Below are 16,189 nucleotides of genomic sequence, written 5' to 3' on the forward strand. Positions count from 1 at the left end.
ATATCAATGGTAGTTTTCCTCAGGAATGTAAGAAACTGCTTTATATTGAAAAAGACCATTGGTCTATCTAGTCTAGTATCATCTGCACTGACTGCCAGTGGCCGTCCAGTGTTTCAGACAGGGGACATTCCCAGACCTCTCTGGAGATGCTGAGGACTGAATCTGGGGCCTTCTGCATGCAGAGTAGATGTTCTGCCTCTGAGCTACAGCCCTTCCTTGTTTGCAGGTGTGAGTATGTGAGAGGTAGTATTTTTCCTCTGGTCATTTTATGCACAAGCTTCTCTGGCATCATATTAAAGAAATTGCCCGTTTGCTGGAGATTATCATGGTCTGCAGCACATGGAGTTTGACCAGCAAGAATGAATTGCTATTATTATTACTGTTGTTGTTATGCTTGATTTTTCTGTCCTCCATTTTAAAGCAATCAGACATCATTACTGCTTCCTTTGCTACAAGTCTAGCTATATACGTCAGTCACCTCTTTTCAGCCTTCGCAAGCTACAGGCCTCCCAAGTGGTTGTTGGCTTTTATAAGTATCCCCCCCCCCAAAAAAAGATAGTGTGGCTTAGATGCAAAGGACACTATTCCCCTCCCTGAGGGATGTTGAGGGGTTGGGTGGCATATTAGATATGCCACTGCAATGTCTCCTATTGTATTCAGATTTAAGAAAGTTAATGGAACCAGGCTTGGTGGGACCATGGCTGGGGCTGTGATCTAAATGAAGTTGAAATAGCCGGAGCAATTTGTTCAAAATCAATATCTCAGGTTGAAAAAAAAAGATGCGAGGCTGAATTTCCTTGTTTGTCAAAGGAACCAAATATATGAAACTGAATCTCAAGTGAGAAGAAAAAATACTTTTGTCTCTCAGACATTTTTACAGTTTTTTTTTTAAATCCCTTTTGCCTGAAGACATGCCTGTGCTAGAGCGCCCTTGCTCTTCTTACTCTGTAAACAACAAGCACTTAAAACCTCTTGGCTCCCTCTTTGTTTTTTGCATCTTATTCCATCCAGCACAGGAGTAGTCAGCGCTGACATAGGAACACAGGAAGCTGGTTTATACTGAGTCCTTGTTTTGCTGTTATGTGCCTCCAAGTTAACTACGACTTATGGCGACCCTATGAATCAGTGACCTCCAAGAGCATCTGTCATGAACCACCCTGTTCAGATCTTGTAAGTTCAGGGCTGTGGCTTCCTTTATGGAATCAATCCATCTCTTGTGTTCCCTACACCTTTGCAAGCACATTTGACGCGGACACGAGATAGGGCCTTTTTGGTGGTCGCCTCTAGGTTGTGGAACTCCCTCCCGAGTGAGGTACGATCAGCTCCCTCCTTGCCGTCTTTTCAGCGACAAGTAAAGACTGTTTTATTTCAGCGGGCATTTGGGACAGAGAACGACCAGGATTAATGTCTTTTAGGGTTGGTGATCATATTATATGATTTTATTATTTTAAATTGTTTGCTGTTTTAACTTTTATCTTACAGTTTTTAATTTTCCCTTATAGTTTAATTCTTTTTTAATAATATACTCTGTATGTTTTAATGATGTTGTTTTTAGTTGTAAGCCGCTCTGAGTCCTATTGGACAAGGGCGGGGTAAAAATAAAGTTTTATTATTATTATTGTTGTTGTTGTTGTTGTTGTTGTTTGGCCTTCCTCTGTTTCTACTCCCTTCTGTTTTTCCCAGCATTATTATCTTTTCTAATGAATCATGTCTTCTCATTATGTGTCCAAAGTATGATAACGTCAGTTTCATCATTTTAGCTTCTAATGACAGTTCTGGTTTAATTTGTTCTAACACCCAATTATTTGTCTTTTTCGCAGTCCATGTTATGCGCAAAGCTCTCCTCCAACACCACATTTCAAATGAGTTGATTTTTCTCTTATCTGCTTTTTTCACTGTCCAACTTTCACATCCATACATAGAGATCGGGAATACCATGGACTGAATGATCCTGACTTTAGCGTTCAGTGATACATCTTTGCATTTGAGGACCTTTTCCAGTTCTCTCACAGCTGCCCTCTCCAGTCCTAGCCTTCTTCTGACTTCTTGACTATTGTCTTCATTTTGGTTAATGACTGTGCCGAGGTATTGATAATCCTTGACAAGTTCAATGTCCTCATTGTCGACTATAAAGTTACATAAATCTTCTGTTGTCATTACTTTAGTCTTCTTGACGTTCAGCTGTAGTGCTGCTTTTGTGCTTTCCTCTTTAACTTTCATCAGCATTCGTTTTAAATCATTACTGGTTTCTGCTAGTAGTATGGTATTGTCTGCATATCTTAAATTATTGATATTTCTCCCTCCAATTTTCACACCTCCTTCATCTTGATCCAATCCTGCTTTCTGTATGATATGTTAAATAAATAAAAAGTAAAGGTGTCCCTGCACTTGTAGTGCGAGTCGTTTCCGACTCTTAGGGTGACGTCTTGCGACATTTACTAGGCAGACCGTATATATGGGATGGGATTGCCAGTTCCTTCCCCGGCCTTTCTTTACCCCCCAGCATATGCCGGGTACTCATTTTACCAACCACGGATGGATGGAAGGCTGAGTGGACCTCGACCCCTTTTACCGGAGATTCAACTTCCTCCTTCCGTTGGAATTGAACTCCGGCTGTGGGCACAGCTTTCGGCTGCGTTACTGCCGCTTACCACTCTGCGCCACGGAGGGTCTGATTAAATAAATAGGGTGATAAAATACATCCCTGTCTCACACTCTTTCCGATGGGGAACCAATCGGTTTCTCCATATTCTGTCCTTACAGTAGCCTCTTGTCCAGAGTATAGGTTGCTCATCAGGACAATCAGATGCTGTGGCACCCCCATTTCTTTTAAAGTGTTCCATAGTTTTTCATGATCTACACAGTCAAAGGCTTTGCTGTAATCTATAAAGCACAGTGATTTTCTTCTGAAATTCCTTGCTCCGACTCTATTATTCTATGATTCTATATTTGGATGCCTGCATTGAGCAGGGGCTTGGACTTGATGACCATGTAGTCTCCTTCCAACTCTACTATTTTATGATTCTATGAGTCAGACGGTCCATCTAGTTCAGTTTGTCTACACTGACAGGGCTTCAGGCAGGCTAGAGAAGGGTGTGTGTGTGTGTGTGTGTGTGTGTAGAAACTAGCTTACTGAACAGAGTGAAAATTACATCCATTGCTCCACCTACTTTTGCCTCTAGCCCCCCCCCGGCATGTGGCCCTCGGAATGTTGTCCCGAAGAAAATGCAGCCCTGAGGATGCAAAAGGTTCCCCACCTCTGTCTTCGGCAATCCTTTGCCACAGGGATGGGAAACTCTTGGCTTACAGACCAGTTCCCACCCCCCACCCCCGTTGATGAATTGCATCCAGCTGATGGGTTCCAAGGACAGTCATGCCCCAGCCCACCCACAGGAACATAGGAGGCTGCCTTTTTATTGAGTCTGCAAAATGGTCAGCAAAAATGTATATAATAGGCAAAATTGCGTACACAAGTGTGTGTGTATTAGGAGAAATATACACTAAAATGCAGATTAATTTTTGTGAGGATTTTAAAAAAGAAAGCAAACTGCTGCAGAAACGTGGCAAACTAAATTTAAGATTGGAAAAGTGAGATGCTGAGAGGAACCAAAACTTACAGTTTTGTCCATCCCTAGTTGTGGGCCAGACTTAGCTCCATTATTCATCTCTGATTGCACCAACATGTGTGTGTGCCTCTCTATGTTTTGTCTGCACATGTTTGCACACACATTTCATTCTCAGGAGCTCATGTGGAACATAATCAATCCTGCTAAGGAGCTAAATTTCTCTTAGCCTCTGTTTTCCTGCATAATTAAAGGTTTGGGAAGGAGAGGGCATGATACATTCCAGTAAAGGTAAGGAGAAGTTCAAGTGGTGAAAGGCATTATAGATTGTTGACTTTGTGGTTGACTTGTTCTGCTTCTTTGTTGTGATTGCCTTCTCTGGATAGAGATCTGAGCAAGTGAAAGGAGCCAAAACCAACCAACCAAACAAGGTGCTCTATGCACATATTTGCAGAATAAATATGTGATCTCTTTTCAGAGCTCTGCATTAGTGTTTTTAGGAAAATGGAAACAAGAATGCAGATAAAAAAAACCTAGAAAATAATGGAAGTTGTGTTTGTAAGGTGATTTTGCAAATGAGGTGATTTTGAGTCATGATCAGAGCTGTGAAGGGTTAAACCTCCCCTCCCAAATTCTGTGGTCCCAACAAGAATTCCTCCCACCGCAGTGCTTACTATTGCATTTTTTTTATATAAAAAACACCCAGATGTAGTTACTTTTCACAGTATTAAAGTAAGGTCTGATCTGGCTGACCCTAGGTAAGAGATGATTCCATGAAAATGAAACAAGGAGTGTCTTCAAAGAGCTCTTTCATATGATGTTTTGTGATGATTTCTTAAATTAACGTGGTGGGGTTTCTCTTTCTCTGTATTGATAGTTGGCTTTATTTTGTTTTTATTGCTGTAGCCCACCCTGGGAACTTATGGCGAAGGGTGGGTAAGATATCTAATTAAATATCACCATGCTCACCAAAAACATATGGTACAGTTATGGATCACAAGGCCATCTCCTAAAGCATACAAATGGAAGATCTCATGTTTACATACCACCATCCTTAAAAAAATACTTGCACATAGAAAACTAAGATGTCAGGAGGAGGACTAGGTTACAACCCTTCTGCCTCACACTTTTCCGTCTGCAGGGTGTCCTAGGATGCTGGAGATTTCCCATTCCTGTATATTTGGAAGTGGTCTGTTTCAAGGAGGGCTGTATAGGGTGATTCATCTATAAGTCTGATGGGCTCAATGTGATGCAGCCACAAGCTCTGCAATTCCAGGCAACACCTTTTAGAAGGTTTGTTGATGTCATTCTTCAGCATTTGGTTTGCTGGGCAGAATCCTCCCCCCACCCCCAAAGATGCATTAGGAGTGGGCCAAAGCCCACATTTATTGGTATAGGATGATTGCAGGAGCTTTTGTGAAAGGCCAGGGATGAAAATTTAATCACAGCTGTGAAAGGTTACCTGTATTTGCTTTAGTGGCTTGTCGTTTACGTGGAGGTATTCAGTCTATCAATTGTTCAGCCTATCGGCTTGGGAGAAAACACAGCAAAGACGGGGGCAGTGATGCCAGGAAATGTAGGATGCTCATGAAGCAAGCAGCCATCTTGGAGGCTTGACTGGCGTCAGCTTTCTTTGAGCTACTTTATGTTTAAAAAATATTGGAATCAAGCAAGTTGCCTCTGTTCCTCTTCCTCTTTCAACACTAGCCCTGTTCCCATGACATGCAGAAATTGAACAGAAACCTGACACACAGAAATGTTGTAACGTTCAACCATTTAACCAAAAAATAGGGATTTATTTGCAATAGCTTCTGATGCCCCTGTTGTCATATTAGTAGGATGGGATGGACTGCCTTCAAGTCGATTCCGATTTATGGGCGACCCTATGAATAGAGTTTTCATGGTAAGCGGTATTCAGAGGGGGTTTACCATTGCCTTCCTCTGAGGCTGAGAGGCAGTGTATTAGTAGGGAAACCACTTATGCATCACCCCACAAAATGACAATTTGCATAAAAATTACAGATGCTAATTTATATGTATAGATGCAGATTTGGAAGTTATTACTATAACTGCCATAATTTGATTGCTCAGGAGTACTTTCTGATGGATAGGGTGGCCAATTACGCATTGCCCCCAAAAGGAGACAAAAATGCAACCCAGCTTTGCATAGGATGTGCATAAGCTAATGCATATGGAGAATTGCAGTTTGGAAAGAATTACTGTGATTTAAACAGAAATACGAGGCATCACACTATAGTGGGGGAGACTGTGATCAGAAGATCTTTGTGTCTGCTCAGTCTGCTTAGCTGTATGAATGGATGTGGGCACTAGCTTGCCCGTAGTTCCATCAGATAGAGAATCATCCAAGTCAAGCAGCCTCTGAAGAGTTCCAGAGAGCCTGATATGACTGGTAAACTGCCCAATGGAAATGGTAAGGGAATTCATAATCAGGGCCAGCCCAGCCATTAGGTAGAGTGAGGCAGCACAAGGGCTTGTGTTGGACCTTTCCACAGCAAGAGAAAACAACTTAATTTAGGCTGCAATTCTCTACCCGCTTTCCTGGGTACAAGCACTGGTAGTCAGTGGCTCCATGTCAGTAGAGCAGTGGAATCCACTCTGGGGCTTTCATCTGAATGTCCAAGGAGCTGTCCAAGGTGCAGAACCCTATTCCCAAAATATGGACATGACTAACTTAAGTCCATTAATTTTAACGAGCCTGTTCTGAGGATGACTTATTGGATATAGCACTTTGTAGCTGTCTTCCTGGAAGCATCATATCAATATCCAGCAATGGTCAAAAAACCAATTAGGGCAAGGAAGTAGTACACGAAATGTTATGAACACCCCTGTGTGGTGGAAATGGTTGTTTATAATTGTACATTCTGTGCTGCTGTCTGGGAACATTTTCTGTACATGAAGCTTAAATTGGCTTTGAGCCTCTCCGATGACGTCTGCTAACTTCTGAACAGTGCAGAAGAGGAAGTGCAGGACAGGCATTTGTTCTGTGAAAGACCTTTCTGATCCTTGTAGGTGTTAAGTTTATATTACAGAGCCGATCAAAACAAGAGCACCTCTTTATAAAAATTGCCTTTGGATGTTTCCTTTTAACCTTTGTTCTTTCCCAACCTGGGCGTAAGACCGTGGGAGAGCCCCTGCTTTGCATTCAATCCCTGGCATCTCCATTTAGGGTTAGCAGGTGATGGAGGAAGCCCTGGATAATTTCTACCAACCAGAATAGATAATGGTAGGCTTAATTGAGAAATACTTTGATCTGGCATGAGGCCATCTTCCTGTATTCTTTTGACCAAGGGTGGCTGGTGGCTCCACTTCAGTGGGGCAGTGCAATTGCTCTAGGTTTTCGTCTAAACTTTCAAGGAGTTGCCCAAGGTGTTGAACACCACATCTTTTGGCCTTTGTTAGTGTTAGGGCTGGGCACTAGGCAGCATAAGCCAGAAATGAGAAGCCATGGGACAATGCAGTCATCGGGGCCAAAGAGTAAGTGTGAGCCAAAGGACAAACCAGGAGGCAGGATTGAGGAGCAAGCAAAAAGTCAGGACTGAAGAATAACCAAAGGATACAGAAAGGGCTGTAGCTTAGTGGTAAAACATCTGCTTGGTATGTAGAAGGTCCCAAGTTTGATCCCTGCCATCTCCAGGTAGGACTGGGAATATCCCCTGTCTGAAACCCTGGAGAGCCATTGCCTGTCAGTCAGTGTAGACCATACTGAGCTAGATGAGACAGCTTCCTACTTTCCTATGAATGTACCAGAGCTCAGGGCTAGTTGCTTATGCAAGTCTTACATGGAACAGGAACCCCTCCCACAATCCTTCATGTACAGGATGATTCAGTAGCCAACTGGATGAGGAGGATCAGTCCAGGGCTTGAGGATACTAAAATGAGTTCAGCTGAAACTGAATCCAGACAAGATAGATGCTTTGTGGGTGGCTGGTTCCCAGATCTGGGAATTAGGCACGGTGCTTGTTCTGAGTGGGGTTGCACTCCCTCTGAAGGAGCAGGTACACGACTGAGGTGCTCCCTGGATCCATCGTTGTCACTGTAGGCAAAAATGACCTCAGTGACTAGAAGTGTCTCTCACCAGGTTCAGCTGGCGTGCTATTTACAGCCATTCCAGAAGAGGGATAGCCTGATCATAGTGACCCATGCGTCAGTAAATTCAAGACTTGGTTACTGTAGTGGGCTCTATGTGGGGCTGCCCTTAATGCTGGTTCAGAAAATGCAGCCAGAGCAGAATGTGGTAATGGCTAGGCTGTGGAGTGTGGCAGTCTACCGCAAATACATTTCACCAGTTCCGAAATAACTGAACTGACTATTCATGAACATGTTGCTGCCACAGGAGGATTGCTTTTGATGAGATCTGATTGCCCAGGTTGTTTTCTTGGAAACTGCCTCTTTATCTGCACCCCCTTCACTATGTTATTTATCATGGCAGGCTCCCACTGCAGCCCTCCATTTGCAAATTTTTACACTTTCCAAGAAATGATGCGAAGGCTTGTGCGTCGGGGCTTGCTGCTCAAGGTCGTTTTAGAAGGCAGTTTTGCCTGTGAGGCAGTGGCCTACCACAGCCTGGCAAACAAAACCCTTTTCAGAATAAAGAGGTTCATGGGGTCCAATTAACAGGGCATTGAGCTTCCCTCCAGCACGGGAGTACTTTGAAAAGATGCTTGATACCAAGAGGGGGAGAAGAAGGAGGAGGAAAAAGGCCCATGGAACATTTCCCATGGTGCATTAGCTTAAACAGAAAAGGTTTAAGTGTGTAATTAACTCTGAAGCAACAGACCCACAGACAAAACAGATCAAAAAGCACCAGGCAGACTCCTGGGCAGCCATCCATATCCCTGAGTTACTGTGGAGTATTTAATTAGGCCTCTCTGGCAGCACCAGATCATTCTTTTTTTTTTTAAATTCCTTTCTTCCCACATTTCGTCTCGATGTCTGTCTCTCCCTTCCCTTTCCTTCCTGTGCCATCCCAGAGAGCTTACAAAGAGTCCTCTTTCTTCTGCACTGAGCATGCAACATCTTGGGTTGGACTGGAAAGCATATGTCCAGAACACTCCCCTATGCACATTGGAGGGAGAGCATGCCCCCACCTTGCAAGACATGTGCCCCACATCTGAGAGCGCCTCCAGACTGTCAGAAATTTGAGGAAGGGACTCAATTGCATACCGGGACATTTGGGTTTGCACAATTAAAGGCCCTTGAAGGGCTCTGTTGCTCTAGTGCAACAGGTCCATTTTAAAAAAAAGAAACAGACATTTTGTGGTTAGGAAAGTGAGAGGGAAATGCATTGAAAAGTGAGGGGCTTTGCAAGAGTAGAGAGCAAGCATGCAGAACACCCCAAGGTCCTGTGTTCCATTCTGCCCTGTTTCTATTCTGCTGCAGTTCAGCTTCTGCCAAAAAATATGTTGCTCATCTCGCAATCTGCTGTGGCCAAAATGAATGTTATTAATTATGTAATGAATTACATAATAATTCAATGCATTTCAATGAAAGGGAAACATCAAAAACAGTGCAGAAAATAATGTTTTTTTTAAAAAAAATAGCAAATACTGCTCACATTCGTTTGCATGATTTTTGTTTCTAACCTTGGACAAACATGTAGACTGCTACAATTTCTGCTCCCATTTATGTTTCTGATGGAATTTTCCATCACCCCTAGTCCTGCCTCCAACAGCTGGCCACACATGAGCCCTGAAACTAGAACCCCTATACACACTTTTTCCTGTGTAGGGCAGTCAGAGGCAGCAGCAAGAGCAGAACTATGCTTCTAGCCCTTCTTCCAGTGTTGTATCCCCAGTGCCAGTAACTAGTCTGACAGCAACTCATTTCCCCTAATAAACATATTCTTGTACTCGTTATTTGGTTGGAGAACTGCACTGCATAATTCAGAGAAGTGCAAATTTTGAAGGATGGCTGCGTTTTGGTTCCCGTGTTCTTTCAGGATGTGTGAATTACAGAGCTTCACATTAATATGCAAACTGAAAGGATTTTGTCCTCCGTCTCTAACACCATTGCCTGGAATGGGCTTTTGTGCTGGCACTTGGGACCCAAGACACAGAATGGCCATGCAATTCCACTTAGGGCACGAATGATGTTGAACTGCCTATTGCTCTCCTAACTTGGCAGTTCAGTTCTGTGTCCCCCTCACTCCTGCTGATCACACAGAAGCCATTAGTACCCCAGCTTGTTTAATTGCTTGCCAAGGCAGGCTATCTGTTGGCAGTGCCATTTTTTCTGCCTTTCCCCTCCTTTCAAAGTACAGTTTCGTCCTTGGAGTATCCTTGAAGGGATTAGCAGTCCCTCCAGCAGTTCCTAACTATATATGAAGCAGCAACCCACAGTGTCTTGCAGAAGTGCATGCCGTCCAGGGCCTGCTTGGAGATTGGCATTAGCAGCCTACCATGCCAGGCTGCCCTCTGAGATGTGGGCTGTTTTTGCCAATGAAATAATGCCTTCTTGGTGCATGAGTTTGTTCATTTTTATTTTTTTAACGAAGGACTGTTCCGAGCTTGCAAATGGGATATGTTGACCTGGTGTGTGTGTGGAGGTGGCATTCTGGTGCCTGCTCATGGTGGTACTCAAGGTGGCTCAGTTCTGATTGCTACTCATGTGTTCTCTGGCATGTTGCTTTCTCCTTTGCCATGTTGGGGCTTGCAGGGACAGCCTGGACATGGACAGACAGATCAGGCAAATGGTCAGGACCATGGCTAGCTCACTAAATGTGAGCTAGCTGCATGATAAGGCTAGATAAAGGACTCACTGATAGGCAAGTGGTGTTGTAATGTTGCTGTTAATTAATTAAATTTCTATCCCACCCTTCCTCCCAGAGGACGAAGACAGATAGCAGGACCTTAATTGGCCTTGATGGCCAAAACTCTCACTAGCCTTAGGAATGTTGTGACCTTCAGCTGGTGGGAGGGGAAGAGAAACACCCGTTGCTGTTTGAATTTGGGAGGGAAGAGAGACAGGCAGAGTGAGTGTAGCTGGACTGGGATTTGCAGGGACGTGGCTCAGTGGTAGAGCACTTGCTTGCCATGTGAAAGGTCCCAGGTTCGATTCCTAGGTGTTTCTAGGTACGGCTGGGAAAGACTCTTCTCTGAAATCCCAGAGAGCTGCTGCCAGTCACTGTCGACAGGACTGAGCTAGATGGGCCAATGGTCTGACTGGGTTTAAGGCTTGTCCTATGCTGGAAATGTGAAACAAGATCTGCAGTTGTGCTGTTTGCTTTAGGGGCCTGCTTCCATCCAATATGTGTTTGTGTTTGTTAAGGACATTTATAGCTCATTTCAGTGGATCTCCAGGATATTTTCTTGTGTCAGAGCTGAGCTGTAGGCAACTGTCAGAGAGAGGCTGGGATCCAGGTGTAGTGCCAGAAAGGCAGACCCAAAGATCATGCCCTGGGCTCCTTCTGGAAGGAAGGGTGGGATATAAATTTAATAAATAATACAATTAATAAAAACTAGGACAGAAGTTGCTCAGGCAGAATCCGAGCCCAAATAGGTAGAACCCTTCCTGTCTAAGATGGTCCAGTGACAGCCTGGATGGGCAGGGCCAGTCCAAAGGTTAAGAATGCTTCAATGCCAGGATGATGTCCCATGCTGCACTTTCAATACCTTACTACACAGGGCTACTCACACAGAGCCATTGCTTCCTCTTTCTAGCCCCATTAGTTTCTGACAACATGTGTATTTTATGAATAAACAGATATCACTATTTAGGTCAGGTATGCTTTAAGTTGGATTCCAGAACTGAGCAGGGGTTGGACTTGATGGTCTTGTAGGCCCCTTCCAACTCTACGTTTTATCATTCTATGATTCTAGGTACCAGGCAAAAACATCTTTCAATGGGGTGGAGATGAGTTGGATCATGACTTAATGTTTGTTTTGGTCAGTCACTTTAAGAAGGGCCATAAGAAAGAGCCTGCTGGATCAGGCCAATGGCCCATTTAGTTCAGCATCCTGTTCTCACAGTGGCCAACCTGATGCTTTGAGTTCACCTTTCTGGAAAAAGTGACTAATTGATATAATAACTAATAAATAACAACAAGGGCATTCCTTTTATTTATTTGCAAGATTTACCTACCTTTCACCCTAAGGTCCCATGGCAGGTTATGACAATATAATATACAGTTATAAAAACAGATTAAAACTGTAACAATTCTTTAAGAAAGCCCAAGACTATTAAAACTGTTCTGAATGGAACAGTAAAGTCTAAATTACAATGACACCATAAATCTTTAATGTGCTGTTTCATTACATGGAAGTAGAGACTCTGTAAAGAGAACCATACCTGCAGCGCCCTAATGCTTGGAGGAATGGGGTTGAGAGTGCCCCTTTTATTGTAACAGGATTTACTGCCAAAGAGAATAGTCCTCATGTTTTCAAGGCTCTTCAAATTTCCAGGTTCCGAATTTTTATCCACTGTACACTACAGAGATGTCACTCCAAAGATAAGGAGACCTTATTTTCCTTTCCCATCTGCCAACAGGAGCGATCCCTGATTTTATTTGTAGTGGATGCCACTTGTTACAATCCAAGGATTTTTTCCCCATCTCCCTTTATTAATCTAATTAAAGGCCAATTTATAACACTGCTCTGAAGATATTTTTTTCTCTCTTTTTCATTTTGCAAAGCTCCCCCCCTTCTGCTTGTGTGCTTCGAACACCAGTGAGGACAAATTGCTGGCCACCCCTCCGCAAGCTGTGCATGATAGCACACTGCGTGTTCAGTACTCTTTGCGCTCATCTGACAAGGGGGCTATTTTCAAAGCTGCTTTTATTTTGGGGGATATACAAATGGCGGTCAAATTTGTCATTAAGACGAAGCATCCTATCAGAGGTTGGATCCTCTTTCTGTGACCGACAATGAAGCGGAAAAAAAAAAAAGACTGAAGGCCTTGCACGTAAAAAGCAATAACACTAAATCTGTCCAAAGGGAAGATATGGATTGCCTCAGACAGCTTTGTCTGTGGGTCGGCGAAATATCCCCTTCCACATAATTGCATTTTAAGCTTCCGCTGGTCACTGGTCAAAATTGTTTTATTATGGCAGGGTATTAGAACAAACGGCAGGCTTTAGTAAAATCTTGAAACGGAGACGGAAGACTGTTTTTTTCCCTTCTCCTCCTCTTCTAACACTGAAGGTGGCTTAGGAAGCAAGGAGCAGCGATGATTATCTTCCCAGAAAATGTTTTCAGCCAATAACCTTCTGGTGCCCCTATCTGAGAAAGGCTGCACTTCAGCTTTAAGGGCATTTTGTGGGGAGGGGATTAGTTCTGTGATTTCAGCTGAACATGCATATAAAGCCCAGGTGGGTAATCTGTGGCTCTTAGGCTGCATGTGGTCTTCAGCCCAGTTTCATTTGGCCCCTGGTCTAATTTCTTGTGGGTGGCAAGGAAGGAAACAAAGGAGGGGAGAAAGGGTTAGCAGAGAGAGAGAGAGAGAGAGAGAGAGAGAGAGAGAAAACCACCCACTCTTAGACCTGGCTCTGCGCAGCTTTGACTTAACCTCCACCCACGGCTGATATGGGCCCCACCCACAGCCCCACAAGAGGCAGTGATGGACATAAACTTGGATGGCTTTAAAAGAGGATTAGACAACTTTGTGGAGGAAAAGGCTGTTTCCAGGTAACCCAGGTGGCTATGTTCTACCTCTGTTGTCAGAGCCAATATGTTTCCGAATATCTGTTGCTGGAAACTGCAGGAGAGGAGAGTGTTCTTCCACTCAGGTTCTGCTTGCGGGCTTCCCACAGGCATCTGGCTGGCCACTAGTTGGATCTAGCAGGCTCTTCTTAAGTTCTTATGATATGCATCTCCTGATAAGTTTCCCCCTAGGGAATGGTGCCCTCAACAGAAAAAAAGTTGTTCACCTTTGATATAAAAAGTGCTCAGGATAACCTCAAATTCTCCTGTGAGCAAGTTAAGGAGCTTTAAGAGCATGTTGTTATGTGCCTTCAAGGCGATTACGACTTATGGCGACCCTATGGATTAGTGACCTCCAATAGCATCTGTCATGAACCACCCTGTTCAGATCTTGTAAGTTCAGGTCTGTGGCTTCCTTTATGGAGTCAATCCATCTCTTTTTTGGCCTTCCTCTTTTTCTGCTCCATTTTGTTTAACCAGCATTATTGTCTTTTCTAGTGAATCATGTCTTCTCATACGTCCAAAGTATGGTAACCTCAGTTTCATCATTTTAGCTTGTGGTGATAGTTCTGGTTTAATTTGTTCTAACACCCAATTATTTGCAATAGGGATCTTTCCCATTACCTGATACCTCATCCATTTAACTAGGAATGTCTGGGACTGAACCTGGAGACCTTCTGCGTGCAAGGAGTGTGCCCAACACCAAGACACCTTTTTCAGCTTGAGGGCGGTATTCCCTTCTGAGCAATCTTCTGAGGGCCACATGCCAGGGGTGGGTAGGGCCAGAGGCAAAAGTGGGTGCATCAGTGAATGTAAATTTAACTCTGTAGAGTAGGCTTGCACATACTCGCACACCCAGACAAGCAAGAGACAATAGCAGAGTACGAGAACACTTACAAACCAGAAAGAAAAACTGGGTGTGAGGCAGGGCCTGTGAGGGGTGTGGCCTTGGGAGAATTCTGAGGGCCAAACAGAAAGGCCTGGAGGACCGCATTTGGCCCCCCAGGCCTGAGGTTCCCCACCCTGGGCCTAAGATCTACCACAATGGAAGGAAGGCTTAACCATCTTATTATTCCCTCAGCAGAAACTGAACTTGCTAGGGAAGTCTCTTTTGATGAATTTAAAGAATGGCATCACTAAATGAAAGCAATGCAGAAGTAATCCATGCAGGCTATCTGTTTAACTATCTGATGATTCATTAATTATTGTAATAAAGGACATTTTGTTGGAATCATGCAAATGTCTAATAGTTACTGTTCTTCATTTTAATAATAATAAACAATGTTTATTGATACCATGACGATTTATAATTTCCTGAGATAGTAAAATATTCCTTTTGCATTCTATATTTTATTTATTTATTATTTGATTTATATCCCACCCTTTCTCACAGCAGGAGCCCAGGGCAGCAAACAAAAGCACTAAAAACACTTTAAAACATCATAAAAATAGACTTTAAAATACATTAAAACAAAATTTTTTTTAAAAAAAATTAAAAAATCTTTCAAGACATTTTTAAAAGAAAAGGTTAAAAACATAAAAGGTTTTTTAATTTTTTTTTGTAAAAAAAAATATTAAAAAGCAATTCCAACACAGACGCAGACTGGGATAAGGTTTCAACTTAAAAGGCTTGTTGAAAGAGAAAGGTCTTCAATAGGCGCTGAAAAGATAACAGAGATGGAGCCTGTCTAATATTTAAGGGGAGGGAATTCCACAGGGTAGGTGCCGCCACACTAAAGGTCTGTTTCCTATGTTGTGCGGAATGGTCCTCCTAATAACATGGTATCTGTAGGAGGCCCTCACCTGTAAAGCACTGTGATTGACTGGGTATTTAAGGGGTAAGACAGTCTTTCAGGTATCCTGGTAGTTTCCCCCCTCACAGTTATTGTTCCCACCACCCTTAACAGACGACAGTTCCCATGATTCTGTGGTGGGATTCACGTGCTTCAAATGTGTGTTGAATGTGCGTTAAATGAGTGGTGTGGATCTGCCCTATGTATGATGTGCATTCATTAGTGAATTGAAAAGAACAATTTTAAAAGATACTTTTTTTAAACTGGAGGGGCTGTAGCTCAGTGGTAGGGCATATGCTTTGCATGCAAAGGTCCAAAATTCAATTTCTGGAAAAGACTATTGCCTGGAATCCTGGAGAGCCAATGCTAGTCCATATCATCAGTACCGAGCTAGATGGTACCAAATGGCCTGAGTTGGTATAAGATAGATTCCTTTGTTTCTAAAAGTGGAAAGAGACTAAAGGGCTACAGTGACTCCAAAATTTATTTATGTATTTTATTTACAACATTTATATACTTTATTGTAAAAAACCTCAAAGCGGTTTACAGAACGAATTACAACAATAAAATTATTGGCAAAAACAGTTAAAGACAGGAATTTAAAAACATTCAAAATAATAAAACCAACAGTGGGTTAAAAACATAAAAAACACAGTAGCTTCTGCCTGCTTGGATACTCTTGCCTAAACAAAAATGTTTTTAGCAGGTGCTGAAAAGAGTACAATGAAGCTGTCTGCCTAATGTCAATAGGCAGGGAGTTCCAAAGCTTAGGTGCTGCCACACTAAAGGACTGATTTCTTACAAGAGCAGGACAAGTACCATGTGGCATCCATAACATGGAAAGCACACCTTGAACTTGGGCTTGTAGCAAATCAGCAACCAGTGCAGATTTCAGAGCAGAGATACTATGTGCTGATAGGGTCTCACTCATGTCAGTAATCATGCCACAGTATTCCAAACTAACTGCAGCCCCTTAGTCAAGTTGTGCTGCATGGGGATTTCTGTGACCTTGGCTGACTGGCTGCCAGGATTTCTTTAGTTTTGATTTTGTGTTAGGAATCCTGACTGGTTATGGGATGCTGAGTTTTCTGCCTTACTCATAGGAAATTTGTTGTGGTTGGTATGGTATTGCATTTAGGAAATCATCGCTGTCTTTTGTGTTTTTTCCCCTATTTTC

The 16,189-nt window shown here is 43.0% G+C and overlaps 1 protein-coding gene across 6 annotated transcripts in view; it reads left to right on the forward strand.

Moving 5' to 3' along the window:
• The window catches only part of PTPRU (protein tyrosine phosphatase receptor type U), a 580,511-nt gene that overhangs the window by 202,660 nt on the left and 361,662 nt on the right, over positions 1–16,189 (forward strand). The window lies entirely within an intron of this gene.

Source organism: Rhineura floridana, chromosome 15 (assembly GCF_030035675.1).
Source record: "Rhineura floridana isolate rRhiFlo1 chromosome 15, rRhiFlo1.hap2, whole genome shotgun sequence".
Classification (NCBI taxonomy): domain Eukaryota; kingdom Metazoa; phylum Chordata; class Lepidosauria; order Squamata; family Rhineuridae; genus Rhineura; species Rhineura floridana.